The sequence below is a fragment of the Malania oleifera genome, chromosome 13, assembly GCF_029873635.1.
Source record: "Malania oleifera isolate guangnan ecotype guangnan chromosome 13, ASM2987363v1, whole genome shotgun sequence".
Classification (NCBI taxonomy): Eukaryota; Viridiplantae; Streptophyta; class Magnoliopsida; order Santalales; family Ximeniaceae; genus Malania; species Malania oleifera.
In genome coordinates, this window is record NC_080429.1 from 64,806,371 (window position 1) to 64,833,930 (window position 27,560).

A 27,560-nucleotide genomic window follows, 5' to 3' on the forward strand; every position below is an offset into this window, starting at 1 on the left:
GGAGCTAATCGTTGGGCTGTGAGGTTTGAGAAATATCCCAAAATCAAGGTAAGTGAGTTATTTTGGGTTTTCCGTAACGAATAATGTTGTATGGAGCCTAAGAAGTAGTAAATAAGTATTTTTCTTAAGATTTAAGTTAATTGGAATTTATTTTAATTAAGCTAAGATTTTTGAATTCAGGGTCTAAGTGAATGCTACGGGTATCGGTTCGGGGATCTTGCCAGCGTATTTTGAAGTCAGGTAAAGGAGAAATTTATATATTAAATCAGGTTTTTCATAAATTAAAATTGATTATGTGTTATCTGTGTATATATTTTTATATGTGGGTTTAAAATGCCAGCCATGAAATTTATGTTTTCTGAGCCTAGGAATGTTTATATAGTTATGTATATGTGAAAGTAAACGAATGAAAGTGAAAGAGATTTTTTGAGACATTAATTAAGAAATGAAATGTATTTTCAGTATATTAATGTTAATTATGGGTTGGCTTATTTTGTAAGAAATGTATATGAATTTTACTGCTAAAATTGTGTGGCATGAGATTCTGTGCAAATATATGTTAGATATATGAGATGAAGGTTATGTAAGTAAAGCTTTATGAATAAAAATGATATGGACAATGTTGCTTGTGTATGTTAAAAGCAACCATGAAAATGTAAGACAGTTGAAACATAGCCATGTTAGCAGATTCCAGCACATTTCTATGTGGAAACTAACTGTAGCAGATTCTAGCGCATTTCTATGAGGAAACTAACAAATGATGGCTAAAGACCAGCTGTAGTACGAAGGAATGAAATGAAAATGTTATGCAATGAAATGACAATGGAATGACAATGTAATGAAATGAAATGTGAAACGTGAACGATACAAATGGGAAGGAGTCACTTAAAGTGAAACGAAATGCAAAGTTAAGCTATAAACACGAATGAATGTGTATGAATGAATAATGATAGAAATAAATGATGTATTATGATATTAGAAGTATATATGTACGTAGAACATGTTATGATTGGGCGAGGCAAACTCTTCGCTTGAGGGCTTCCTGAGTAAGGCGAGTGCACTAGTAGTTTCAGATGTGGCAGTAGTTACATAACGCATTAGGGCAGAGGGAACCTACTTGTATGGGCAGGTAGATTTCCCTATCCTTAGGGCCTTTTCCGGTAAACTATTGTTGAATGTGTGAGTACGAGATTAATCTAACACTTGAGGGCTTACTGAGTAAGGTGAGTGCCCTGGTATGCTTTAGTTGTGACCTTAGGGTTACCTAAGTATCAGAGCAGAGGGGTGCTACTTGTATGGGTGGGTAGTCACCCCTATCCTTGGGTAATCTCAAGGGTTGAATATTTGCATGTGATTGTGTTGGTTCAGAAAATGATTTCAATGTTACATGATGATTTGCAAATGAAATTAAAATGATGTCTATTTACCTCATGTTGGCCACACGCTGTTTAAATATGTATGTTTCTTCCCTTACTGAGATGTGTCTCACCCAAATATGAATGTTTCTTTTTCAGGACATCCTCGAGGTCGGGCTTAGGAGCTCGAAGGTATTTTTTAGCATTTTTGGAGGACTATATAAAGAAATAGGGTATATGTTGATAATATTTTGGGGATGTATATGTTATGTTATAAGTTTTTATGTTTTAAGTCTATGGAGAAAAGAATGTTTGTGGACATACTGGAACGTTATGGAATTATGTATTCATGAAAATGTTGGCGATGGTTGGATTTTATGGATTTATAGGTAGAAAATAGAAAACTCTGGTATTACAGTATTATGGTATATGTTCTATGGAGATTATATTTATGTTTTCCGCTGCGTATGTTATGGATTATGATTTATTAGGATATTATCAGGTATAACGCACTAGAACCGGGTTAATGTTCAGGGCATTACATTATGGTATCAGAGCAATGATTTTGGGATTTTGGGGATTTAGGAAATGATTTATACCAGGGTATAGGAAATAGTTAGGATAAGGATACTAGATGAATATGTTAGGTATTGAGAAACAGGTTTGGTGTAGGGAAGTATAGGATGGTGTTTTGTGATTTAGAGGCAAAATTACGTCAACGATTTCTTGTGATTTTTTTGAAGCAGTCGATGGCCTCAGAAAAGTTACAGTAAACCTTAGATGTTTTTGTTTCTGAACTGTGATACTAGTCCTTATATGGAGATTTTGGATTTTATTTAATGATTATGTTATTTGGAGTTTTAATATGGAATTATTATTTCTTTTCTGTCCTATTTTTCAGGATGGATTCTGGAGATGAGAATATAGAGGCTGAAGGAAGGGAGGATTCGGTGACCTCTAGCGAGGAGGAAATAGATACCTCTAAGGTATTGCGAGGTATCGTTCGTCAGGTTAAAGCATAAATGAAGAAGGATCCAAAGGAACAGAACTGTCCACCTGCAGGACAGGGCTGCAGCATAAAAGAATTTATAAGGATGAACCCTCCAACCTTTACAAGAGGACCTGATCCAGTGGTTGCAGAAAACTGGGTACAAGAGATAGAGGAAATTGTGACTATACTCATTTGCACGGACGAGCAGAAGGTCCATTATGCCGCTTTCAAAATGATAGAAGAAGCGAAGCGCTGGTGGCTTTCTGCGAAGCTACTAGAGGATCAGAGGGTTGTAAAGATAGCTCTTACCTGGGAGAGAATCAAGGAGCTTTTCTTTGACAGATATTTTCCTTCATCTGTCAGAGAGGAGTAGGTTGAAGAGTTCACCAATCTGACCTAGGGAGACATGACAGTTGCGGAATATGCGGCTAGATTTATAGAATTGTCACGGTTCGCTTCATTTCTAGTCCCAAATGAAGCAAGGAAGGCTAGGAAATTTGAGAACGGTCTGAGGCACATAATCTACGAGCTGGTGGTCTGGTTTCAAGTCCAAAATTTTTCTGAATTAGTTGACAAGGCCTTAGTATTGGAAAAGAGTATCCAGGGAAGCACTGAGCCTTTAAAGCAAAAGAAGAGACCTGCACCATCTAGCTTTCATTCTGAGGCCAGTCAGGGATCAGCGAAGAAAGGGAAAGAAGCAATGGGCTTTGTATGCCCGAAATGTGATAAGAGGCATAGGGGCGAATGCTGGTATGGCACTCTGAATTGTTATAGGTGCAGTAAGCCAGGGCACCATAGGAAAGATTGCCGAGAACCCTTGCCTATGGTAGCTGCTCATAATCAGGACAAGGGAAAGCAGTAGATAGCACTTGGAAGAGGTGGTCCGCCTTGACTGTACAGACTCCGAGATGAGGAGGATGTCATAAGAGAAGCAGGTATGAGATAATTTAATTTAATGAATGATGATTAAATGACTCATGTGATTATATGCATGTTAAGTTCTTATGATGGTATTTAGTAAATGAGTTTAAGTCATGTAAAAGGATGATTAGATAGTAAAATTTCAAGGATGAAATTTCTTAAGGAGGGGAAAATGTAATGACCCAAAATTAAAATAATTAGAAAATATAATGAATAAAATGGATTAAAGGAAAATAAGGGGAAGAAAGGAAGATTTTTTAAGAAAATAATAAGCCTCGTCGACGAATGTCCTGTATTCGTCGACGAGTGTCCTTCTAAGATCGTCGACGAAGTTTGCTTCACGTCAACAAAGAAATCCTGGGAGAGAATTTTAGAAAGCCTGAATTTCATCGACAAAGTTATCTTTTCGTCGACGAAGACTCCACAATGCCTCGTCGACGAACCCACATGTTTCGTCGACGAAGCCCTGTGTATAAAAAGGGTTTTTCTTCATTTTCAGCGTGAATTCTCGAACTCTCTCTCCTCTCTCTCTCTAAAAACGATCCCCCGGCCTTCTCTCTTCAGTTTTGGGCCGGTTTTGACCTAATTTGATGATCCGGAACCACCACGAGGTTCGTGGGATCATTCTCTTCAAGGCTGTAGGAGCTGATCATTGAGTTTTAAGGTTTGGGAAACATGCTAAAATCAAAGTAAGTGAGTTATTTTGGGTTTTCCTTAACGAATAATGTTGTATGGAGCCTAGGAAGTAGTAAATAAGTATTTTTCTTAAGATTTAAGTTGAATGGAATTTATTTTAATTAAGTTAAGATTTTTGGATTCAGGGTCCAAGTGAACGTTGCGGGTATCGGTTCGGGGATCCTGCCAGCGTAGTTTGAAGTCAGGTAAGGGGGAAATTTATATATTAAATTAGGTTTTTCGTATATTAAAATGGATTATGTGTTATTTGTGTATATATGTTTATATGTGGGTTTAAAATGCTAGCCATGAAATTTATGTTTTCTGAGCCTAGGAATGTTTATATAGTTATGTATATGTGAAAGTAAACGAATGAAAGTGAAAGAGATTTTTTGAGAAATTAAGTAAGAAATGAAATGTATTTTCAGTATATTAATGTTAATTATGGGTTGGCTTATTTTGTAAGAAATGTATATGAATTTTACTGCTAAAATTGTGTGGCATGAGATTTTGTTGAAATATATGTTAGATATATGAGATGCAAGTTAAGTAAGTAAAGCTTTATGAATAAAAATGATATGGACAATGTTGCTTGTGTATGTTAAATGTAACCATGTAAATGTAAGACAGCTGAAATATAGCCATGTTAGCATATTCGAGCGCATTTCTATGTGGAAACTACCTGTAGCAAATACTAGCGCATTTTCATGTGGAAACTAACAAATGATGGCTAAAGACTAGCTGTAGTATGAAAGAATGGAATGAAAATGTTATACAATGAAATGACGATGGAATGACAATGCAATGAAATGAAATGTGAAACGTGAATGATGCAAATGGGAAAGAGTTACTTAAAGTGAAACGAAACGCAAAGTTAAACTAAGAACATGAATGAATGTGTACGAATGAATAATGATAGAAATAAATGATGTATTATGATATTAGAAGTATGTATGTATGTAGAACATGTTATGATTGGGTGAGGCAAACTTTTCGCCTGAGGGCTTGCTGAGTAAGGCAAGTGCATTAGTAGGCTTCAGATGTGGCAGTAGTTACATAACGTACTAGGGCAGAGGGAACCTACTTGTATATGCAGGTAGATTTCCCTATGCTTAGGGCCTTTTCCGGTAAACTATTGTTGAATGTGTGAGTACGAGATTAATCTAACACTTGAGGGCTTACTGAGTAAGGTGAGTGTCCTGGTATGCTTTAGTTGTGACCTTAGGATTACCTAAGTATCAGAACAGAGGGGTGCTACTTGTATGGGCGGGTAATCACCCCTATCCTTGGGTAATCTCGAGGGTTGAATATTTGCATGTGATTGTGTAGGTTCAGAAAACGATTTCAATGTTACGTGATGATTTGCAAATGAAATTAAAATGATGTCTATTTATCTCATGTTGGCCACACGCTGTTTTAATATGTATATTTCTTCCCTTACTGAGATGTGTCTCACCCGAATATGAATGTTTCTTTTTCAGGACATCCTCGAGGTTGGGCTTAGGAGCTCGAGGGTATTTTTTTAGCATTTTTGGAGGACTATATAAAGAAACAGGGTATATGTTGATAATATTTTGGGGATGTATATGTTATGTTATAAATCTTTATGTTTTAAGTCTGTGGAGAAAAGAATGTTTTTGGACATAATGGAATGTTATGGAATTATGTATTTATGGAAATGCAGGCGATGGTTAGATTTTATGGATTTATAGGTAGAAAATAGAAAACTCTGGTATTGCAGTATTATGGTGTATGTTGTATGAAGATTATATTTATATTTTCCGCTGTGTATGTAAGAACCCGAACCGTGATATATGGATTTATTATGTAAAAGAGGGGTAAAAATGGAATTTCACAGATTTCGTCGACGAGGCCATAATTCTACGACGAAGGTTGAAAGCTTCTTGTTGACGAAATTCAAGAGCTCGTCGACGAGTGAATGCTGAGGGTTCAGAAAAATTGAAATATCTGGCTCGTCGACAAGGCCACCGTCTCGTCGACGAGGCTAGTGGAGAATTCGTCGATGAGGACACCAATTCGTTGACGAATCTACTCGGGTCAAATTTTCTATAAAAGATATTTTGGGTTGCTTTGGGGCTAAGTTCTCCTAAACTCTCTCTCTCTCTCTCTCTCTAGAACTCGAAGCCCTTTCTCTCTTTCTCTCCTAGATTCCTTCACCATTTTTCACCTGATTCATAAATCCAAAGTTACTGCGAGGATTAGTGAAGGATTCTTTATGTTTCTAGCGGATCAGAATTCCGTTTTGAGCATTTTCAGGTTTCGGATTAAAATCGTGGTAAGCCTCGGTTTTCTTTTCTGATTCAGTATGTGTGTAGTAGTACGGATTGTAAGCATGTATTGTACTGTGGTTTGTCAGTTTCGGAGTCTGGGTTCATAGTTTTGAGGACCGTAGAGTTCGTAGTTGGAATTCGGGTTAAGGTAAGGTGATTCTGTTTATATCAGTTTATTTTTGAAATCAAGATCGGTAAGCTTGTAGGCTACGATCGTATGTATGTTATGGCTACTTATTTAAGGAAATCTATCTGGTAAAAATACGAGATTTTCGGGTTACAATTTTTGAGAAAATTGGGGGATTTCGGGTATCATCTCTACTTGGTTTGGAAAACTGTGAGTTACGTTGAAACTGTATTATTGATGTGATCATAATCCATATTTGCATAAATTGTATACTTGAATTTGTAAACAATATGAATTGTCGTGAACCAAATAAGTGTGGTATGTATGGTTGTATGTATTTGTTCTAGGTATTTATAAAATAGCTATGTGGCGGCTAATTACCATACGTTGAAATGTATAGGAACGCGAGTTCCAAAATGATTCCAGGGATTTGTAAAACAACCATGTATTAGTTAACTACCATGGGCGAGAGTGGCCGGCTCTATATCCGGGATGTGAAATATAGCCAGTATGTACCGGCTGGTCACCGAAGGGTGTGTTCTACACCGTATGTAGCAATGTAATCACTGTGGGCCTGGGTCATCGCATTGTAGGTGCGTATGTAGCAATGTAATCGATGTGAGACTAGGTGACCTCGTGTAGTTGTGTATGGAGCAATGTAATCACTATGGGCCTCGGTCGTCGGAGCGTAGTTGTGTATGTAGCAATGTAATCGCTGTGAGACGAGGTGACCTTGTGTAGTTGCGAACTAGTGTGATGACACTGACCGTATGTTTTGAGTACCGTATGTACTGGAATAACACTGACTGTATTTTTTCGAACTGTATCGTATTTTATAGTGTTTTGAAGTATGTAAAATAACATTGTTATGCCACACACTGATATAACCTGCTTTCTTCCTTACTAAGAGGTGTCTCACCCCGAATGTACGTACAATGTTTTTCAGGTCCTTCAGGTAGCCGTAGGTAGCATCCTTGCGTCTGGGAGCAAGGGTGTTGTAACTACTGCTAGTACCTATTAGGTACGAGTTTTGGTATCCATGTTGTCGGGATAGTTTTGTAGACACCTGGGGTATGTTTTGTATTATGGGAATGTATATCCTAGCTTGTATAGACTCTGGTATGATACTAATTATGTATAAAAGACTGTATTCCGCTGCGTATTATGGATGAGCATGGATGTTTGTGTGTATGTATGTAGGCATCCGTTCACCCCACAGGGTCGGACCCTCTATTTGTATTGTATTATGTACGTTCAAATTGATACAGAGACAGGTTAGGTCACTCAAATTCACACTTGGGTCCCACTCGCGAGTTCGGGGCATGACAACTTGGTATCAGAGCTAACTAGGTTGTTAGGTCTTGTAGACTTGGTTATGAGTATTAATGTGTACATACTAGAGTATAGGATGTAGGAAATGGGTAGTGTTGGTCGAGGGTTGTTCTGTTACTAGATCGGGATGTGTCGGAGGTATTCCTTGTTTTTCCTGGAATGACGGTTCCAGTAAAGGCAGGGCAGACCATTGATGGACTCGGGTTGGTGTGACGGGATAGGCTTAGACCCATAAGAGTAATAGTTGACATGATTAGGTCTATGATTGTGTTAGCTGCTTACGATATAGGAATTCTAACTGATTCCTATTGTGTTTTCAGAATGGAGCCGAGGGATAATAACTTGGAGAGTGGCTCCGAGGATACGGCAAGCAATGAGTCTTCTTCTGTGTCTCGTGGTTTGGCGAGACAGGTGATCTGAGTGATTCGGCGGAGTGTTAGGAGACTCGAGAGCTCTCCTACTGATGCGGGGTGCACCATCGAGAGGTTCACACGCATGCACCCTCCATCATTTTATGGAGGACCTGATCTGATAGTGGCGGAGGACTGGGTTGAGAAGACCGAGAGGATTTTGGAAGTCCTCCACTGCATTGAGAAGCAGAAGGTCTTGTACGCTACCTTCCAGCTGACTGGGGAGGCAGGGCGATGGTGGACGGTAGTGAATCTGCTTGAGAGGCAGAGAGCTGGTCCCTCTAGTATGACGTGGGGCCGCTTTGAGGAGGTATTTTTTAAGAGATACTTTCCGGTCTCCACTTGAGATGCGAAGGTCGATGAGTTTTCGGGCCTGACACAGGGAACTTTGATGGTGTAGAGGTATGCTTCCAGATTTATCAAGTTGTCTCGATTTGCGCCGTACTTGGTTCCGAATGAGAACGAGAAGGCTTAGAGGTTCAAGAGGGGTTTGAGGAAAGACATCTGCCATCTTGTGATGATGCTATAGTTCCGTGAGTTCTTTGTCCTGGTGGATAAAGCCACCATAGTTGAGACCAACCTTCGGGGAGATAAGGTAGTGCAGGTTCAGGGGAAGAGGCCAATATCTTCTGGTCTTCGGAGTGGTCATCAGCAGAATCAGTGGAAGAAGAAGAAGAATTATAGCTCTGGTTATCAGAAGAATACCGAGCGGCCGAGTTCTCAGGGGGATCCATCCTCCGCACCATGCGCCAAATGCTGTAAATGGCCTAATGGCGAATGTCAACCATTCTGGGGTGTTTACTACAACTATGGCAAGTCGGGCCACATGGCGAAGAGCTGTCAGGAACAAAGGAGGATTATGCCTGCACAAAGCCAGAACCGTGGGAGTAATCAGATGCCTCGAGGGAACCACCAGGCAACCGCGGCTCCGGCGAGAAAATATTCACTTACTCCAGCAGATACGAAACACACTGGGAACGTGGTGACAGGTACCATGTTATTACTTTCGAATATAGCTGCTATGTTATTTGATTCGAGGGCAACCTATTCGTTCATATCTGCTAGTTTTGTGAAATTGTGTGGGGTTGAAACCGGTGTGATGAATGAGATGCTATCTATAACTACGCCGACTAGGAGTGTAACGATTTGTAGTAAGATGTTAGGAAACTACCCAGTTATGATTCAAGAGAGACTGCTACCAGCAAATCTCGTAGTATACAACATGTCGGGTTTCGACGTCATACTGGGAATGGATTGGTTGTTCTCCAGCTATGCGGTGATTGATTGTCGTAGGATGGTAGTAGTGTTTAAACCTCCGGGGGAACAGGAGTATGAGTTTGTGCGGTCGTGTGTGCATTCGACGCCACAGATTTTATCGGCATTATAGCTGAGGATGTTACTCTTGTATGGTTGTCAAGGGTACCTAGCTTACGTAAAGGAACGGCCGCAGGATGAGTTGAGACTCTAGGACATTCGGGTGGTCAACGAGTTTCCAGATGTGTTTCCAGACAACTTACCCGGTTTACCCCTAGATTGTGAGGTGGAGTTTACGATTGAGTATCTGCCTAGCAAGGTATCGATCTCTAAAGCTACGTACCGGATGGCTCCAGCAGAACTTTGGTAGTTGAAGGAACAGCTGCAGGAATTACTAGACAGGGATTTCATTCGACCAAATGTTTCGCCCTAGGGAGCTCCAGTATTATTTGCGAAGAAGAAGGATGGGTCGATGCGTATGTGCATTGACTACCGTGAGATCAACAAAGTTACGGTGAAGAACCATTACCCTTTGCCTTGTAAAGATGATCTTTTTGACCAATTGCAGGGCACACGGGTCTTTTCGAAGATCAACTTGCGGTTAGGATATCATCAGGTGAGGGTTAGAGCAGAGGATGTAGCGAAGACAGCTTTCCGAACCAGATATGACCATTACGAGTTCTTAGTCATGCCATTTGGGTTGATGAATGCTCCGGTGGTGTTCATGGATATGATGACCAAGGTTTTCCATGAGTACCTAGATCGATTTGTAGTGGTATTCATTGACGACATTCTGGTATACTCGAGGAGTACGGAAGAGCATGTGAAACATTTGAGGTTAGTGTTACAGATTCTGCAGGAGAAGAAGTTGTATGCTAAGCTGAAGAAGTGTGAGTTCTGGTTGAATCAGGTCGCATTGTTAGGCTATGTGGTTTCTAGGGGTGGTATTTCCTTTGATCCTAGTAAGATTGAAGTTGTGGTTGACTAGGTTAGACCGAAGAGTGTGTAGGAGGTTCGGAGTTTTCTAAGACTGGCAAGTTACTATAGTCGGTTCGTAGAGGGTTTCTCTAAATTGTCTAGACCTCTGACACTATTGACTAAGAAGGGAGTGAAGTTTGACTAGACTAGTGATTGCGAGCAGTGTTTTCTCGAATTGAAACACCGGCTGGTTACTACTCCAGTATTAACCATTCCTTCGGGGAATGGAGGTTTTGTGATTTATAGCGACGCGTCCCTGAAGGGTTTGGGATGTGTGTTTATGCAACAGGGTAAGGTGGTAGCTTATGCTTCTCGGCAACTTAAAGAGTATAAGAAGAATTACCCTACGCTTGATTTAGAGTTAGTTGCTGTTGTTTATGCCTTAAAGATCTGGCGACACTACTTGTACGGTGTTCAGTGTGAGATTTTCACCGACCATGAAAGCCTTAGGTACTTTTTCACGCAGAAGGAGCTGAATATGGGGCAAAGGCGGTGACTGGAGTTGATTAAGGACTACAATTGCACGATCAGTTATCACCCGGGAAAGGCTAATATGGTAGCAGATGCGTTGAGTCGGAAGTAAGAACATGCAGCAGTATCTACAGTTGTAGCTCAACATCATGTCAGGCGGGATCTGGAAAGCCTCGGCATGGAAATGGTGTCCGGTGATCATCATGCTTTCATTGCTAACTTGGTGATTCATCCAAATGACGATGAGATCAGAAGGATGATTCTAGAGGAAGCGCATTGTTCTTTGTATATGGTACATTCGAGAAGTACGAAGATGTATCGAAAAATTTGCTCGAGTCTTTTTGGTGGGGTGGTGTAAAGAGGGATATTGCCTGGTTCGTGGAACAGTGTCTAATGTGTCAGCAGGTGAAAGCTCAACATCAGAGGCCGGCAGGGCCGTTGCAGCCTTTGCCTATTCCGGTGTGGAAGTGGGAACACATTTCCATGGACTTTGTTATCAGATTACCGACAGCACTTCATGGGCAGAATTCTATTTGGGTGATTTTGGACAGGTTGACAAAATCTGCTCACTTTGTACCGATGAAGGCTAGCTACCCTTTGAGTAGGCTAGCGGAACTATATGTGCATGAGATAGTGAGAATGCATGGCGTATCGGTGTCGATTGTTTCAGATCGAGACCTGAGGTTTACTTCTCGATTTTGGAAGAGCTTGCAAGAAGCACTGGGGACGAAGCTTACTTTCAGTACGGTGTTCCACCCCCAGACTGATGGACAATCGGAGAGGACGATACAAATCTTGGAGTATATGTTACGGGCTTGTGTAGTGGACTTCGGTGGTAGTTGGATTCAGTTTATGCCACTAGTGGAGTTTGCTTATAACAATAGCTTCCAGGCTAGTATAGGAATGGCACCGTTCGAGGCTTTGTATGGTCGAAGGTGTCGATCTCCTTTGTATTGGAATGAAGTCGGTGAATGTCAGGTTTTAGGACCTGAACTCGTGCAGCAGGCATCTGAGAAGGTAGGTTTAATCCGGGAGAGGATTAGATCAGCTCAGAGTCAGCAGAAGAGTTACGTGGATGTTCGCCGCTGTGAGTTGGAGTTCGAGGTGGGAGGTAAAGTATTTCTGCATAGTATACACGGATGTTCGCCACTGTGTTTGAAGAAGCTTCTTGGGAACTAGAAGCGGAAATACGCCGGAAGTATCTGCAGTTGTTCTGAGTAGTACTTGGATAGCAGGGTGGTATGAGTATGTATGTATGTATGTAAACCTCTATTATCATATTGTAGTTAGTGGTTAGTCTCTGGGAGAAGTCCTTTTTTATTGTAAGCTCCCGAGACCGTGTATGTATGTAACCACGGTATTCCTCCACCATAAGTGAGGAAGAGTATGTACGTATGTATCGTAACGGGGCTGCATATAAATGGTCATCGTATTCTCTAGGGAATTTATGTATGTATCATAACGGGACTGCATATAAATGGCCGCCGTATTCTCTAGAGGGTGTATGTATGTATTGTGACGGGGCTGCGTATAAATGGCTACCGTATTCTTAGAGTATGTATGTAGGTAGTAATATGAATGTGTTTGTAATAAGAGATTGCAAATTTCGAGGACGAAATTTTTGTAAGAGGGGGAGGTTGTAAGAACCTGAACCGTGATATATGGATTTATTATGTTAAAGAGGGGTAAAAAATGGAATTTCACAGATTTCGTCGATGAGGCCATAATTCATTGACGAAGGTTGAAGGCTTCTCGTTGACGAAATTCAAAAGCTCGTCGACGAGTCAATGCCGAGAGGTTTAGGAAAATTGAAATATCTGGCTCATCGACGAGGCCACCGACTCGTCAACGAGGCTAGTGGAGAATTCGTCGACGAGGACACCAATTCATCGACGAATCTACTCGGGTCAAAGGTGCTATAAAATATATTTTGGGTTACTTTGGGGCTAAGTTCCCCTAAACTCTCTCTCTCTCTCTCTCTCTCTCTCTCTCTCTCTCTCTCTCTCTCTCTCTCTCTCTCTCTCTCCTCTCAATTCCTTCACCGTTTGTCGCTTGATTCGTAAATCCAACGTTACTGCGAAGATCAGTGAAGGATTCTCCACGCTTCTAGAGGATCGGAATTCCGTTTTGAGTGTTTTCGGGTTTCGGGTTAAAATCGAGGTAAGGCTCAGTTTTCTTTTCTGATTCAGTATGTGTATAGTAGTACGGATTGTAAGCATGTATTGTACTGTGGTTTGTAGGTTTTGGAGTCTCGGTTCATAGTTTTGAGAACCGTAGAGTTTGTAGTTGGAATTCGGGTTAAGGTAAGGGGATTCTGTTTATATCAGTTTATTTTTTAAATCAGGATCGGTAAGCTTGTAGGCTACGATCGTATGTATGTTATGGCTACTTATTTGTGGAAATCTATCGAGTAAAAATACAGGATTTTCAGGTTACAGTTTTTGGGAAAATTGGGGGATTTCGGGTATCATCTCTACTTGGTTTGGAAAACTGTTAGTTACATTGAAACTATATTGTTGAGGTGACCGTAATCCATATTTGCATAAACTATATACTTGAATTTGTAAACGATAGGATTTGCCGTGAACCAAATAAGTGTGGTATGTATGGTTGTATGTATTTGTTCCAGATATTTGTAAAACAATTATGTGGCGGCTAATTACCGTACGCTGAAATATATAGGAACGCGAGTTCCAAAATGATTCCAGGGATTTGTAAAACAGCCATGTATCGGTTAACTACAGTGGGCGAGAGTGGCCGGCTCAATATCCAGGGTGTGAAATATCACCAATATGTTCTGGCTGGTCACCGAAGGGTGTGTTCTACACCGTATGTAGCAATCTAATCACTGTGGGCCTGGGTCGTCGCATCGTAGGTGCGTATGTAGCAATGTAATCGATGTGAGACTAGGTGACCTCGTGTAGTTGTGTATGGAGCAATGTAATCACTATGGGCCGAAATTTCGGTAGACTTTCCCAACATAATTAAAGATTATAAAACATGCACTAAGATGATAATAAGTTTATGCATGCTAAGATATTTTTGAAAGGATGAGTGAATCATAAAAGAATAATTAATTCTCATGACTTAGTTGAAAATGCATGCAAAATAACTAAATAGTTTAGTACATGTAAAATCCAAAGCACTAGATATTTTGAAGACATGTACACATTTTTTTGTGTCTTAGGATGAACTTAGTTCATGGACACCATTTGGTCATAATATTGGGATTATGACTTTGATTCAGACTCAAATGGTAAAGCATCGTCCTTGTTATCAGACGTTTCATATTTTGATGATGGTCTGTTAACTAGGAGAATTGCATGACTCAGGGGGAGTTTTCATATTGCTCACACTCATTGTATATTGAGTTGTGTTCTTCTTGAACTCCTATTGCATACCTGTTGAGTATAGCCTTGGCTGGCTCTCATGTGCTGAGGTGAAATGCAATATGTCATGCTAGTATGTGCTAAATGCCTATATTTGATGCATGTTGAAAATCCTTTAAAAGGATGAACATATGAGGAATGCACCTAAATGAACATCATCCTTGAGCTTAATGCAAGTATGCATGCATGCAAATATATAGGGGAGTTCAAGCCCCACCTTTAAGACAAATGAATAAGAGCTTAACGCCTATAGTCTCTTGCGTATTGAGTTTTGTCATAAAGGATGAACAAATGTTAAATATGCTTAAATGAAAATTCATCCTTGCCCTTAAATGCACTTATGTGTGCTTGAGATTATATCGGGGGGTTTAAACCCCATTATTAAGAAAAAGGTTTAAAATCACTAGCCCAATGGACTCACATTCTCGTTGCTTACTTTTTGAGTTCAAAGCCTTTTTAGGTACCATGAACATCATATCCTTCACCTATTGAATCAACATTTGATATGAATTGTTCTTGGGGCACAGAACACTACACATAACTTAAAATGTTAGACTTCTGGTGCATGAGTGTTCTAAGACTTATATTGTTCAATCGCTTAACAAATTTTTACAAGTAGTAAACAACATAAGTAATTAACCGGATCTAAGCACATATTCAAATTGATAGAGGGAGCATCTAAACATAAAATCCTATCTTGTGTTGCTCACCAACATTTTAGGCTTAGATTTGTTTTTGAATTTTGTGTGGTTTGTGCTTAAATATGATGTTTATATTGAAATTTTTTTTGAATTAAAATGTTGCTTGGCCACAGTTATTTGTTTTGCCATATGATCCCTATTGTTAAATTTATTTAATATCTTTGGATCTATATGGTTGCATTTTTATGATACTTTGTGATTTATGCTTAAATGATAAACTAGAAAAACATTGTTTGCTTGAACATTCAGGTTAAAGTTTCTTTTTCAACAAGCATTAGTATCATCCCCTGCATTGATTGAAAATCATAAGGGAGATATATATAAGCAAGAAATGAACTTATATGGAATTTTTTTTTTCTCTTGCTTATGTGCTTAAATGCTTTCATGACTTGTACTTCTTTGTATTAAATTTTTATGTCATGAAATTTCAAGTGCTTTTTAACAGTGTTGCATAATTGTGGATCATATACGAAATGTATATGAACTAGTTAGACTGCTTTTATGCTCAAACCTACATTTGTTATCATATGTTGTGTGTGTTAAACTCAAATATTTCATGGGTCTTATGATAAATTAACATTGTCATGGTTTGTGCATAATTCTGGTCTGGCCTTGTTCATCATGTCATTTTTATCTTTTAGATGACCAGTTAAACTGTTTTGTGCGCTTAATTCCTTTTTTTTTTTAAAAAAAAAACAGTTCAAAATTTTCTATGCCCAAATCCTATACCTAAAAAGGAGAGTGTTTTCTAATAAAAATAAAAGTTTTCTTCAAAAAAAAGGGAGTTCTCTTTATTAAGTCTGTTTTAAATGATACAATTATTTTATACTTAACTTAACCCTTTTTGTTGATGCCAAAAGGGGGAGAACTTTATGAACAAAATGTTTATGACCACAAGGGAAATTTTTTTTTGGGCAAATATTTTGGGGACATTTATCTGAGCTTGTGCTTTAGTGCAAAAATTTAAATGCATGATTATTTATAATGTCTTCTTTATTGAATATGCTTGTACTATACTGTTTATTTTTTAATTATGCATATTCTTAGAGGGAACCTTTTCAGGCCATACCCATTTTGCTCGGGTGCGTTTGTCATCATCAAAAAAGGAGAGATTGTTGAATTTTTGAGTCTAAACCTTGTTTTGATGCTAAGAAAGTACATGTTTCTTATGTGTGTATTTAGTGATTGAACATGTTATAATTCAACACACACATAAGGATACTGGCAATGGAAGCCTTGAAGAACGTAAAGACTATACACTTAGGTGCATTCCGTGATGTCAAAAGAGAGAGAAAAAAAGACATATTTGATTTAATTTGTATATGCATTTAGGTTTTTATATATTTGCCTGTAATAAATGCATACATCCTGCATGATATGACTCAATGCTCAGATAGGCGATAGACAAACCTTAAGGCAGACTTCGGTCGACCGATGTTAGGTTCTTAATGTATTGGTTGGGTTCATCCCATAAATTGAACTGGGGAGTCTCAGCCCTATAAATAAGACCGGTTGGATTTAGTCCACAAATTGAACTAGGGAGTATTAGCCCCGTAAGTGAGACCGGTTCGGTTCAACCCAGAAATTGAACTGGGCAGTCTCCGCCCCGGAATGGAGACAAGTTGGGCTCAACCTTGTAATTCAGTTAGGGTTTACCTCACCCCGTAAGGAGAGGTTGTACTGGCTTCAGCTCCACCCATTTAAGTGAGCAGGGTTAGTGTAATCCTTGGGGGATATGCCCAAGACGGGGACGTAAGATGTTTTGGCCGAACCTCGATAACAAATCTTGTGTTGCTCTCTCACTATCTAATTTATATTTCTGCACTTAAATTTTTGCATCTGTATGCTTTCATTCATAGTTTAATTATTTGCATGTACCCCTCTGTTTTAAATGAGATACCTTTTTCGTGTATGTTTGCATTTATCGTTTTATTAATTTACATACACGTTTGTATTATGAATGAGATATGAACTGTGGTGAATCAGTGTAAATGTTTAAGTTAGCCAAAATATTTTTAAAACTCAATTCACTTCGCTCTTGGGATCACACCAATTCCAACAATGTAAATGGCCAGTAAATGAAAATGGAATCAATTGAAGCTCGAAGGCCTTTCACTAGCTATTCGGGTTTACAATTGAGAACCAACTACTCTACGGATCCAATCGGAGCTCTAGGATATCATAGACCCTCAAAGAACCAAATCAAAACCAATCTAATCTATGTGGTAGCACTCAGAACCTAAAGGTAGTCCCAAGCCTTCAAAGAAACCGAATACAAACCAGACATGAAATTGAAAGAAAGCAGTAAACCAATGCAATAAATCTATGCTACGGATCCCATCAAACTTAAGGCTTATCATTCTGCCTTCGAACACGAAAAGGGAACCACGAACAATGAATTGAAACCTACTATAAATGGCACCCAATGACACTCTAGGTTTGTCACTAACCAAAGAGGGGCCAAAGGGGAACCACAATTGCAGATTTCAACATGAAATTGAACAAAGCAATAAATTGAAAACTAATCTAAATGGCTCCAATCGACACTCAAGGTCTGTCACTAACCAAGGACCCTAATCACCTATTCAAATTTTTATTTTATACCCAAATGGGTTTACAAGCGATCAATTTCAAATCAAGAAAGTTTTTGCAGAAGTCTATCAAAGAAGATTGTTGGGCTCGATAACTAGTAACCTAGTTGAACCCTGGTCTTCCCCTGGTCGCGCCCTGGTCAAGACTCTCAGGAAATATCTTCTGTTAGACTTGTGTTCATTCAACCTAGTCACGCCTTCAAGATTCTTGGTCGCGCCCTTGGATGAGAGCCTCAGTAATTCAACTTCTGTTAGCACTTTGGAGTCTTCATTTTGTGACCTAGTTGCCTCTTGTGTCTGCTGGTCACACCATATGGTCAAACAAGGTTATGTTGCTTTGGATGGAATGAGGCCTTGGAGACTTGGTTGGGCCTTGTACTTCCTAATTGCTTCCTTAACTTCTTGCATTGCTTAACTCTTCAGTTTAAGCTCCAATTTATTGAAACATGAACAAACCACGCATAACTCCGAACTATGATAAGAAAGGATAAATACAAAGGAAATGAGAACAAAATATAGGTAAATGGGCGCTTAAAATAATACATTTTAGGAACACATCAAAACCCTATAAGGGTAATAATGCCCTTCTTTAGGGAATTGGTCATTAGATTGACTCAAAGCATTATTTGTTAGAAAAATATCACAATCAATAAGGAAAGTATAGTAGTGAATAAGTAATATCACAATTCAAATGTTATCTTAGGCAAGAAGGCTATCAAGTATCTTCCTTGAAAATTTCATTATCACAATTTGAAAAAGCCCGGACCCCATACTACTAAATCAAATAAATCAAAACAAATAATATCTAAAAGAAATTATTTTATGTACTACAAAAGGAAACAATTTTTATTTTAACAAGATGTCAAAACTTTTCTAAGCTAATAATTAAAATAAATAAAGGTAATATCCAAGCTTTCCTAGAAGAGAACATTATTATGTACAAAAGAACACTTTTTTTTTCAAAATTTCAATTTTAAATTGAGTTTTCTAAATAAATCAATAAAAAAACAAGTAAATTAAATTACAAAAAAAATGCATGAAAATTGGCCTATTTTAGAAAAAAAAATATTCTTTTTTTTGTCAATTTTTATTTTTTTCACGAATTAACAAAGCGAAAAATTAAAAAGAAACTAGAAATAAAAATAAAACAATAACAGCCAAATGATAGTGATGATAATAAGAGAAAAAAACTAAACAAAACTCTTTCTCTTTAATTCTTTCATGGATTTTAAAAAAAATACAAAATGATGATGATGATGATAAAATTTTTTTTTTTTTTGCTTTTATGAAAACTGATATACCCAAAAAGCATATCACCTTATAAGTCAAGGGATGACTAAGACCCAACATTGATGAGGGCAGTTACTACCCAAGTCAATCGCCCCGCCGAAGCAATCGACGCCCGCCTTATAATGACTAGAGCCATCCACACCAATAAGGTAATAATTGGAGTGATTCATGCCTGCACCATAATTCACCAATAAATGGCATATCACCCTCGGGTCAAACTCCTCCACTATATTTAAGGACTTAGAGAAGAGGTTAAGGTATCTCATTCTAAATCATACTTTACTGTTGCTTCATACATCTCAAAGTCAATCCCTAACTTAAGCATCAGAGGGATCCCCCGAAGTACACACCGAGTCCTCCAAGTTAATCTTTTCCTCATCCTTTTCAGGTGATTATGATAGAAAGGTTTCGGCGGAGGTCATCGACAATTTTATTCAGCAACAATTGGCGTCGTCTATGGGAACACTTCTGAGAGGTGCACATCCTACCTTCGATCTCGATTCTTGAAACATGAAAGCAACCACCAATTCTAGATCTAACCCTGCTACAGGTGATCAGTCACCCCAGTTCGTTCATTCTGCACCCGGAGACCATTCAGGAGTGACAAGGGAGGAATTTTTTATCGTACAAAGGAGAATGGAAGCCTCCCAAAAGAAGATGGAGAACATGTTCAACATGCTTTTACAACAAAATAGTCATGGAGAACCTACCTTTCGCCAGCAGCTAGTTGATCCTGAAGCACAGGAGAAAGCAGAAAACTCGAAGGAAAGCAATGGAAAAATTAACCCCAGAAAGAAGGTGGAGGACGCTAATAGCGTAGGATTCAATGAGCAATGATCAAATGAACTAGAGGAGAGAATAAAAAAATATATCAAATATAAAAAATGATGAAATAAAGTCGAACCAACCCCTCTTATGGAGAGACTTCTTTAAAGTCGTCGGATCCACCATTCACCAAAGAAGTGATGGAGGTCCCGCTCCCCGACAAGTTCAAAATGCCAACTTTTGAAAGGTATAAAGGCTCAACTGACCCAGTTGATCACCTAGATACCTTCAAGGTGTAAATGCAATTGCAGGACGCATCTGATGCCATAATGTGTCGTGCATTTGTTGCCACCCTTAAGGGTAACGCCAGAGCGTTGTACTGAACCCTTAAGCCTGGATCGATCAGCTCTTTCTCTGAGATGGAGCAGCAGTTCACAGGTCATTTCATTAGCATTCAAAGGATTGCCAAAATCACGACCCATCAGATGAGTCCGATTTAAGGGGAATGAGAGATGTTGAAGAAGTTAATAAACCGCTTCATCACAGCAACCCTAGAGATCCGCAATCTGGATCACGAGGTGGCATTGGTGGCCCTAACCATTACCCTTTAATCTAGAGCCTTCCTATACTCGTTAGGGAATAAGCCACCTGCCGACATGGGAGAGCTGATGCCTAGGGCACAAAAATACATCAACTTGGAGGAGGTAATGGATACGAGGAGATATTGAACCAAATTGAAAAGAAAGGGGGCTAGAGATATCGGAGAAACTTTAGGGCCAGGAAAAGACAAGAGAGCAGCAAAACACAAAGCAGCTCCAGGGGATTAGGAAATACTAGTAAGTTTTAATCTTATACTCCCCTAAACGCGCCTTGCGCCAATGTGCTAAAGCACATATGGAAAAAGGGATACGTTTCATGGCCTGAGCCTATGTGAACACCCTCGTATAAGCAAAATATGTCAAAGTATTGTTAATTCCATAGGGATCACGAGCACGATACCGAGGAATGCATTCACCTCAAAAATGAAATCGAGGTCTTGATAAAAAGGGGGCATTTGTCAAGGTTCATGAAAAAAATGGATTTCCGAAGGGAAGTTCACGAATAGAAAAAGTCTGATGTAGAAAAGAAGGAAGAGCAGGTCGTTGGACAGATAGTCGTGATCTTCGGTGGACCCACTAGCGGTGGAGACAGCGGGGGTGCCCAAAAGAGATATGCCAAATAGGTACTCTTAACAGAGGGAAGGAAGCCAGAAAATAAGAAACAAAAGTAAGAAGACACTATCATCTTCAATAAGGAAGATGAGGAGGGAATACAACAGCCTCATGACGATACCCTGGTGGTGTTGCTACTAGTGGCCGACTACAAGGTGAGACAAGTACTGATAAACAACAGGAGCTCGGCCAACATAATATTTTGGTCGGTGCTCCAAGAGATGAAAATAGGTAAAGAACGCCTAAAAGCCATCTCCACCCCATTGGTTGGATTCAAAGGATACGTTGTACATCCAATGGGTACGATAACACTCCCAGTGACAATGGGGACATCCCCACAACAAATCCCCTTAATGATAGATTTCTTGGTGGTTGATCAGCCATCAGTTTACAACATCATAATGGGCTACCCATCGCTCAAAGCAGCACGAGCTGTGATGTCCACTTACCACTTAAAGGTAAAATTCCCTACCCCACACAGGATAGGGATGATTAAAGGAGATTAGTCTGCAGCTCGAAATTGTTATGTGATGTCACTGAAAGGCAAGAATAAGGCACGGGAGGCTTTAACTATCAAAGACCAAAAGGTAAGGGGAGAATATTCACAAATCGGCACGCTTGACAAAGACCTTATGGATATCCCTATAAACGGTGATCAGGGGAAGTGTGTCCAGATTGAAAGTTGCTTATCAAACACTTTGAAAGCGGAGCTGAGCATATTACAAAGTAAGTTCATGGACGTTGCTGGATTTGCGGACGAAGGAGTCACATTCATCAACGAAGTCCTTTAGAGCCTCGTCGACGAAATTCATAACCTCGTCGATAAGTAAATATCGAGCAGGTCAGAGAAATATCCAGAACTTGGGCTCGGTGATGAAGGAATGGCTTCGTCGATGAGCTGTGAGGTAGATTCGTCGACGAAGACGCCTCCTCATCGACGAGTTGGACTTGGTCAAAGGCCCTATAAATATCCATTTTAGTTGCTTAGAAGCTAAGTTTGCTCCCAAAAGCTCTCTCTCTCTCTCTCTCTCTAACTTGTGATTTTTTCTCTCTCTCTTTAAGATTCTTCGCCATTCGTCGTCCGTTTCCAAAAATGGAGGGTACTGCTTGGACCAGAAGAGGAAACTCTACAATTTTAGTGGATCAAATCATTGTTTCAAAGATTTTTGGGTTTTCCCAAAAATCAAGGTAGGGATCTGATTTCTATTCCGATTGAATATTTGGATAGTAGTAGAAATTTTAGTAAGGTTATGTTCTGTGGTTTTTAGGTTTTGAGGGTCCCAGGTTGTTGATTTGGACCGTGTACATACGAAGTTTTGTTTCGAGTTTAAGGTAAGGGAAAATTGATTACAACAACACTTTTTTTGGAAAACTAAACCGCTAAAAAGCTAGTTTATACTTATATGTATGATTTAACTGCTTATTTGTTAAATTCTACCGAGTAGAAATGCTGATTTTACGATTTTATGGTTTTTGGTGAAAATGATTATTTTGGCGTAGGATCTCCAAATCTTATGAAAATCACTTATTTGCATTTAATCTGTAGTAGGAGATGTTTAAATCCTTTACTTTTCCATTTAAATGAAGTTTATTGAACTTTTTATCATTTAGCAGATTTTTGGATTAAACTCGTGTGATATATGTTGAAATGGAAATGTATGAATTTTCTATACTATGTATATGAGATATGGGAACTGAAGTTCCAAATTTGTTATACTAAAAAATGAGAAAAACAGAGGGCGGTTATACACCGAGCTGTATCAGTGAAACAAAAAAGGGTAAACCGAGTGGACAGGCGTCGGTTTGAATCTGATGTGATTATTTCAATTTGTGAAAATACTAGAATTGTACAGGTTACCATGTTTTTCTATAAATTGTATATATGATAAATGGAACCACAAATTGCTACCAAAGGAGTTGAAAGATGCAGATAAATGTTATATGTTACAGTATTATAAACAAATGTTTCAAACATATGAGTTTGTATGAAATTATGCATATATGCAGTTACACACTGTTGTAACACTTTCTTCCTTACTGAGAAGTGTCTCACCCCATTATACAACCGTTTTGTTTAGGTCCATCAGGATGTCGGTCCTAGTTGCTTAAGGGACTTGGAGAATTGTTTTTGATTGTAGCATACGTAAGTGGTTTATGTGTATATTGAACTTAGTTGGAATATCCTTTTTGGGGTTGTATTAATAGGATATGTTCTAAGTCTGTATAAATGTATTTGAGGATGCAACAGTAAACTCTGGTATATGTCTATTAGAAATCCTGATGAATGTTTATGTTTTTTCGCAACATTTACATTCCCGTTATGTATGAGTTACACCCGTATGTCCCTGTTTAGGGTGGGTTGTTTATGTATCTTGAACAAGTACAGGTATTTTGTATGATTGAGTGACACCTAGGTCTGTAAAAAAGGTCGGGTCGTTACAGATTGACCCTACGATCATGGAGCATAGGTTGCAGGTAGACCCTAACCACAAGCCTGTTAAATAGAAGAAAAGGAGATTCGTGCTGGAGCAAGTCAAGGTGATAAATGAAGAGGTGACAACACTAGTAAAGGCCAGGTTCGTCTGGGAAGTTAACTATCCCGAATAGCTCAGTAATGTGGTCTTGGTAAAGAATTCTCGAATGGAAAGTAGCGAACGTGCATTGACTTCACAAATTTGAATAAGGCATGCCCGAAAGATAGCTTTCCCCTTGCTCATATTGACCAGCTGGTAGACTCGACATCTGGACACGAGCTCCTCAGTTTCATGGATGCGTATTCGGTATACAATCAAATCCCAGTGCACCCAGGAGACGAGGAGAAAACGTCATTCATCACGGAAAGGGGGTTCTACTGTTATAGGGTGATGTCATTCATGTTGAAAAATGCGAGGGCAACATATCAGAGGTTGGTAAATAGGATATTCAAAGATATACTTAGAAAAATGATGGAGGCATACGTTGACGACATGCTTGTGAAAAGCCTAAAAGCATAGGAGCATTGCAAAGATTTAAAAGGGGCATTCAAGCTACTACGCAGGTATCAAATGAATTTAAACCCTTCTAAATGCGTATTTTGTGTTTTTGCAGTGAATTTTCTAGGTTTCATGGTGATGCACATAGGAATAGAAGAAAACCCTGACAAGATACAGGCACAGCTGGAGATGAAAGCTCCTCGAACCAAGAGGGAGATTCAAGTCTTAGTCGACATAATTGTCTCGCTCAGTAGGTTCGTCTCCTGCTCAGGAGATAAAAGCCTACCCTTCTACAAGGCGTTATGAATAAAGGGAGGATTCAAATAGGGAGAAGAACAAGTTAAGGCATTTGAACAACTCAAGCAGTACCTAGGCTCCCCCCCCCCCTCACTATTAACAAAGGCGAAAGAAGGAGAGGACCTCTGCCTATATGTGGCCTCAACTCCATACACGGTTAGCTCGGTCCTGGTTAAAGAGGAGAGAAGGCAACACAAGGCCATCTATTACACCAGCAAAGTGCTAAGTGGGGCTGAGATTAATTACACAACAACAGAAAAGGCATCCTTTGCCATTCTCTATGGAGCACGGCAGTTAAGACTATACTTTCAAGCACAAAAGATAGTGGTCCTAGCCAGCTTACCGCTAAGACAGATCCTCCAACGACCAGAGACCTCAGCGAGAATGATGAGGTGGTTAGTCAAGCTAGGGGAATTCAATATAGATTACAAGCTGAAGTATGCTATCAAAGCTAAGGAACTGGCTAATTTTATGGTAAAACGGTCCTACGAAAGAACAGAGGAGCCAAAGGCTTGGACGGGTCATTGAATGGGACCAAAGGGGGAACAACTTTAATCCTTACTGTGCCAAACAGATCAAAAATGTTGTATGCATTGAAGTTGGAGTTCTCTACAACCAACAATGATGCAGAATATGAAGCCTTGCTGGCAAGGCTACGCCTGGCAGACTCACTTAGGGTGGCTCGACTTCATGTTTCGAGCAACTCTCAATTGGAGGTTGAACAAGTGAAGGGGGAATTTGAGGCTAAGGATCATAAGATGACGAAATACCTAGCAAGAGCACAAGATTACATCAAAACATTCACTCAATTTTATATAGAGCACATACCATGAGCAGAGAACGCAAAAGCTTATGCGCTTGCAAGATTGGCTTCAGCTTCAAAGTTGGATTGGAAGAGCGCCATTTATTTGGAAAGAGTTGGAAAGCCTTCATACAAGGAGATCAGAATTAATTGGCCAATGGTGCAAGTTAACGAAGGAAAATGGAGGACCCCCTTTATACAGTACCTCTCAGATAGATCCATAGAGGATGATAAGAAACAGTCCATAAAGATAAGAAGAAGGTAGTTAGGTACACCTTTATCAACAAACAGTTGTACAGGCGATTGCTGACGCTATTAGCTTTACTGTAATCCCAATAGGGGGTGAATTGGTATTTTAAGATTTATTCCCAAGGTTAATCCACTAACAGCAGTATTACACAAGCCTAAGGTCAATCTAATGTGTATAAAATAAATCAGTATATATTTTTAGTAGAAATTAAACTGCACTAGAAATTTAACCAACCTTGCACAATTAAGCAGTAAAGAGGACAACTCCAAAAATGTTATCGAGATTCGGCAAACTGCCTACGTCCCCACATTGGCTAACAAGCACAAGGATTACACTATAAGCTCACTTAGCGGGTGGAGCGACACCTAAAACAACTAGGTCAATTGGCACAGGGCTGACCTCAACCTTTACATATAATCCTTCACAGGCTGGATTATCACCCCTTCATTCCACGCCTGGAGTACAATAGTATTTCTCAATAATAAACTAGGTACAGTGATTATGCTTCTCAATCAAACAAATATGTACCAAATGTAATTAACCAACCACATATCAACAGTATATGAAATTGTAAACTCGGTGATGTCATTTTGTGCAAGAAAACACTTAATAAAGTATAATCACAAATATGCTCAAGAGTGTTCTAACCAGCTATTTCTTTGAAACAAGATATAAAAAATCTCAATAATAGATTAGGGTTTCAAAGATGTTGATCAAATATTCAAACTAACTCAAAATATTTTCCTCAACGAAATAAGCACAAGAGTTGTTTGAAAAATATAGCTTGTAAAATAATTTGCACATAAAAATTATAGCTATAGGAATCTTGCAATAACAATGCAAAGATCCTCAAGCTACTAAGTTTTCCCAACACAAGATTTATCAAATTTAAATCTGTGGGTTACCTCTTTGCTTAACTCTCCAAAATCAATAACAATCAACAACCAAAATATTGAGAGTATTAAGTAATCTATAACAAAGCAATAGCACAATAAGAACTCTCACAATACTAGAATTGATCAACGGAATGAGTGTATGAGAGGATTTGAAGTAGAATGGGCAAACTAAGCTTTTTGAGTTTGAGAGGATTTCTTGCTAATGATTTCTCTAATCACCTGCTAATCTTCACAAATGAGGCCCTATATATAGAAGTAGCAGGCATTATTAGAATTTTTTTAAAACCATTTAGAAAAAATAACCCGTTTAACCATTCTTAACCGTGGTAAAAATAAAACAACCCGAGAGTTTTTGGGTGGCTGAACCACGGTTCGATCACCTGAACAGACTAAGTAGAAGAAGTTACTTTTTGAAGTTCGGTGGCCTAAGAAAGGGTTCGGTCTGCTAAACCAAGGTAGTTTCCATTCTGTCCACATTTCGGTCACCTGGTCTAGAGTTTGGTTAACCAAAGTCATGTGTTCGGTCACTCGAGGCCATTTTGACCGTGAAGTTGGGGCTGCCGAGTTGGTAGGGAAAGGTCAAATCAACGATTCGGTCAACCATGGATGGAATGTGTATTTTAGTTTGGTTTGCCAAATTCAGGTCAACATGTTGACCAGTCCACGATTCGAGCGCTTGAGATGTTTTGAACATAACGGGTTTGGTCGCCCGACCTCTCACAATTTTGCCTATTTAGTCCAATTCATTTCAATTCTTTCCCCTGATAATGTAAGTGATTATGGGGACTATTTTGTGCATTTTTGTAGGAACCTAAGGTCTTTCTAAGGTCTGTGAGCTTACAACAAACCTATATGCATGATATGTAAAGATTATTACAAACATTTTTCCTATAATTATTATTATAGACCCGAATTAAATAATAATATAAATTATAACATAAAATAATTTTTTGGGTCTTCAGGCTTTACTTCATGTGCCATCAATTTATCTGCTAATATAAACCTGCACACAAACTAGATAGCCATCAAATGCTTGAGTATTTGTCATTATCAAAACCGGATATGACTTATAAAATCAACATTCTCCCCCTTTTTGATGATGACAAATACACCATGCAAAATGTGGGTATAACCTTGAAAGGTTCCCCCTGACAATATGTATAATGTTAAAGATTTATCAATACAAACATTTTTTTTTTAAGTACGACCCAATTTTTGCCTCTTCTTTTCTCCTCCCCCTTTTGGCAATAGCAAAAAGGGCTATGAAACAAATAGTCATAAGCATTGGGTATGATGCATTAATATACAAGATAGATTTGGGAATAAAAACTAAGGTGTAGTCCCAAGAGGGGGGTAAATTGGATTTAAAAAAAAATCTTTTAATACTATTCAAGAATCCTTAACCTCTTTTACTTTTTATAATGAATTCTTAACTTATACCAACAAAATTCAATTCACAACCATATACCAACAAAGTAACCAACATAACACAAGTACTTAAACAATCAAGTAACCAATCAATCAACCAAACCAATTAATTTTCAATCAACCGCAATATCAAAACTAAGATATAAGATTCAGCTTTTCTTTG